Source organism: Carya illinoinensis, chromosome 7 (assembly GCF_018687715.1).
Source record: "Carya illinoinensis cultivar Pawnee chromosome 7, C.illinoinensisPawnee_v1, whole genome shotgun sequence".
Taxonomy (NCBI): domain Eukaryota; kingdom Viridiplantae; phylum Streptophyta; class Magnoliopsida; order Fagales; family Juglandaceae; genus Carya; species Carya illinoinensis.
This window is the reverse complement of record NC_056758.1, coordinates 35,251,741-35,256,204: the sequence shown is the minus strand read 5'-3', so window position 1 is coordinate 35,256,204 and position 4,464 is coordinate 35,251,741.

Here is a 4,464-nt window from a genome sequence, read left to right as displayed (position 1 = left end):
TATGCTTTGCATTTCCATTATATCGTGCTGACGTGTTATCCATAAACTATTTTATATATATATATATATATATATATTAGTTCTTGTATTTGAATTAAGAATTTTAGGAGTTGATGGATGATGGCACCTCACCAGTCTGCTAACAGTGGAATGGGGAGTGTTACGACGTATGGGGTTTTCGAATAATGAAAGATAGTGGCTGTCGTGAACGAAAAATCAATGGCAATGGAAGTTATATTGTATAGATTATAGGAAGGAAGAGACAATGAAGTTGAAAATAATGTTGTTCCGAATGAAAATTATAGACTATGGACTCCTAGGTGAGGTTTGGATGCTGAGATGAGATAAAATGATTTTAGATAAAAGTTAAATAAAATATTGTTAAAATATTATTTATTATTATTATTATTGTTATTGTTGTTATTGTGTAAGTGTTGTGCAGTTTTTTTGACAAAAATGAATTAATATAGGATACATGAAAAAAAAACTATTAATATAGGACTCATGAAAAAAAGAAACTTTTTAATCACGGATCTCATTCTTTTTTAAAGTGATTGTTTAATATTTACACACTTTACGACTGTATATAGTATTACTCTTGTATTTAAGATGTGCAAGTCCTTTTAAAAAAGACAAGAATCTACCTTTTTGGTTTTTGTGTTTTTAATAGTGGATCTTAATTTTTCTTTTCCAAAATGATTGTAAAGGATTTTACATGACTTAAACTTACAAATTAAACATTTTCAAACTAACATATTACACCCTCGATTATCAAATATCAACAAAATAATATTCTTTTAATTATGACCTATAAATTAAATAGTAAATAAGTAATATGAGACGATATTTTTGCGTCTGCTTGGATTTAAAAAATCAAATTACAAATCATAACTTTTTGATAGCTTAATAATGTAATGTGTAACTTTTGTATAATTATAACTTTCATCTCGTCACCTTCCACACTACCTTTGATCTCTGGGATTGCAAAATTCACGACCAAGTCAAAGAAGATTGATTTTTTTTTTTTAAATCTATTTTTTTTTTTTGGAGGTGAAGTTGGTCTATTCGAGTACGCGTCGTTTGTTTGAATTTTGGTGCTGGTCCCAAAAATATAATTGACCTAGTGGACCACAATACTAGCTGGATGAGGATAGCTAAGGTTTAACTAGCTTACCCCAAAAAAGAAAAACTTAATGCTACGTGACATTATTTTATCCTATTTGGATTGACTATAGAGTATAGGGTAGACCTATTGAGAGAGAGAGGTTTTTCTGTTGGGTGGCAAAAGAGATTGTTGTTATACTTTTCTTTGTTTTGTTAGAAGCAAAAAGGGTTTTGGACTATGAAGATAGAAAAGTGTGAAGAAGGAATTAAATTGGGTCCAATCAACCGCACGAGTGCAGCACAATCACAGCTTGCAATGGTCGGGTGGTAGGGAATGGGGGGGACCCCTGACCACCCCTTTATCTATATCCTTGGGAGTAGGAAATCAAAGCTCTTTTTCTGTCCTAGTATTTAACCACATCGGAATCTAACTTAAACATTCCATTATTTTAGTGGTTTGGCGGCTGCCCTGGCCGGCCGACCCTCGTCATCTTCTTTCTGGGATTTTTCCTCACAATGCATGCATGTCTTCCGGCCCCATTCATACCTGGATACACTAGAATCCCGACTGAATTGGATACTTTTTTTTTTTATTTTTTTAAAATTATTTTTTGGTTAAGATAATGGATATTCCAATGAGTAATACGTAATCATATATTAAAACCGATGGATATAATACAGCTAATAGCTTTGAGCACAAATATCGAGAAATTAATAAAAAAAGGAATTTTCAATTATCCCATATGGTTTCTAATTAAAATATTAGATTTAATAATAACAAAGATTGGGTTAATGGGGCCGAGGGTTTTAGTTAAGTGAATGGAATCCCGTGAATGTTGCTATCAAACAAGAGAATTTTTGTTAGAGTTGGCCTTAAGATGATGGGTATGAAAGGAATCAAAGAAGCAAAACTCAAAGCAAATAGAAATTAATGATGGATGGGTTATGAAGTCATATGTGACGCATAGTGAAATCGATGGCACGTGATGGTGCACCAATTAAGTAGCTAGTACGTACTCCTGCCCACCACACAAAAACTAAGCTAAATTATAAGAAAGCAATCACCATGCTTAATTTGGTAATGACATTAATATCCGTAAGTGGTACATTTGCATTACTTTTTTAGTTTCCCTCATTACTCTTTTCATATATAGGGCTAGCGCATGCAATATATATATATATATATATATATATATGAACGGTCCGATTTATAAGCAATTAAGCAGGATCATCATAAATATTTGATTTGGAGATATTTTTGCAACTTGTAATTTCTTGATCATGTTGCAGTTTAAAGCTTCCCGACACTAGTACTCTTTTTTATTAAAAAAGAAAAAAGAAAATACAAAGGAAATTAATGCCACGTAGACAAGTCACACAGTTCTAGTCATACAATTCGGCGGTGGACAATGATACCGATCACTTTATGGCAATAGCTTTTTGGGAGAGATCTGACTTCCCAACCAATTACCCAAAAAATTAAAAAAAATAAGAAAGAAGAAGACATGAATGATACGGATTTTGGACTCAAAAAGGTCAAGCAAATGCCAAAACCAACATTTTCATTGCCTCTATAATTGTCCCACCGGCATGGCAAGTCCTCTCATCCAAGTAAACCAATTTATAAGGCGTTTCTTAATTTCTGTGACAGGATTAGGTCATTTCTTCTTGCACCTTCCAAATTTAAATAAAAAAATAAAAATTCAAATCCACTTAATTTGGAGATTATGTACGTGTTTTTACTTAACCAAACATCGACTTAAGCATTTATATGTATCATCATCTAAAGAGATTCAAGAAATATTTCTTTTTAAGGAATTTTTCAAGAAATAAAACAGAGATATACAGACCAGAAATCATACCAAATCCTTCTTCAATCATCAGTCGGTATTTCACTTTTAAAATATATGTTTGTAGATGGTGGAATTAGGGTTATGTCATATCCTATACATGGGCCTGAGCTTATAAATTAGCCAGGAACTCAAATAAAAGCCATTGGATATTGCAATTAAAGTGTCGGTAAAGAATATTTTAAAGAGTTCAGATGGAGAAGTAAGCAAAGTTATATAAAGATCATCATCTCCATATGTAAAATAACAATATAAAATATTAATACATTAATTAGTAAGACCTATAGCCAAACACGTAACAACCAACGTCCACACATTATCCGGCCTCCATATCGTGAATCTATATATATATATATATATATATATAGTGATATCTAGCTAATTTCTCGAAAGCAAAGTTTTTTAATTAAGAAAATGGTACTACTACTGGATTGTTTTACATATAATCGTATTTTACTTTAGAATAAACTTATAATTTTTACTCAAAATTAAAATAAAAAGTACGTTAGTACCCCACGTGTACGTAATTTAATTCAACACGTAGAAGAATATTTTAAGAAAATAAACCAAAAGTCTTCATTCGATCTCTTCTTTCTTTTTCAAGAACTATTGTTTAATAATAAGAGAGGGTGGGGATAGATAAGTATGCATCGATCGTCTCTTGATTGGATAAGGAAAAAAAAACACAAAAAACATAACAACCAAAGGGAAAAAAATAGAAAGAATAATTATTATTATTCTATATATCATGTTCATGGATGGAACTGGGAAGGAAACATCAGCAGTGTGTGTGTGTGTGTATATATATTGTATATGTATATGTCGCGCTAAGATAGCTAGCTGCACACGCACCATTGAGTGGAGTTTGATGATTTAGTGGACATGTTTGAATTGACGCCCTAAAAACAGGTTGAAAAGACTATCTTCGTCTGCTTCTTCTTCTATATTAATGCTTCTTCCTTTGTGGCAATTAGGATATTTTGGTGGTGTTGTTCTAATTGCGATTATACTATTCATGCATGATCATGACTTCATAATTTGGAAATGTTTGGGTCACTTTGGGAGTTGGGATTCGATTACTACAAGTAATCGATACACACACACATATGTATATAATATATAAATATATATATATATATATATATATTAATTTGGTATCCACGCCAGATAAAGAGAATTAATTCATGCGCTACATCATCATGATGTCCCAATTAATCCATATTGTATGTGATCATCACTTCATCAGTGCTATTTAACTTGAGCCGTCTGGAATTTTAATATGTTAATTTCAATATTTTAAGATTTATTTTTACTCTTTAATTTTTATTTATATGCATGCGTAAACGAATTAATTAGTAACCTGATCATGCATAAATCCAGTACATAATTAGGAACCGACAAACTTAAATTAAACTACCTTTACCTATAATTTAAAGAGCAGGTGGGTAGGAGAGAAATTAACAGGGCCAAGTGCCAATTAACCCCATAATCAAGGGAAGTTGTAGTTGCT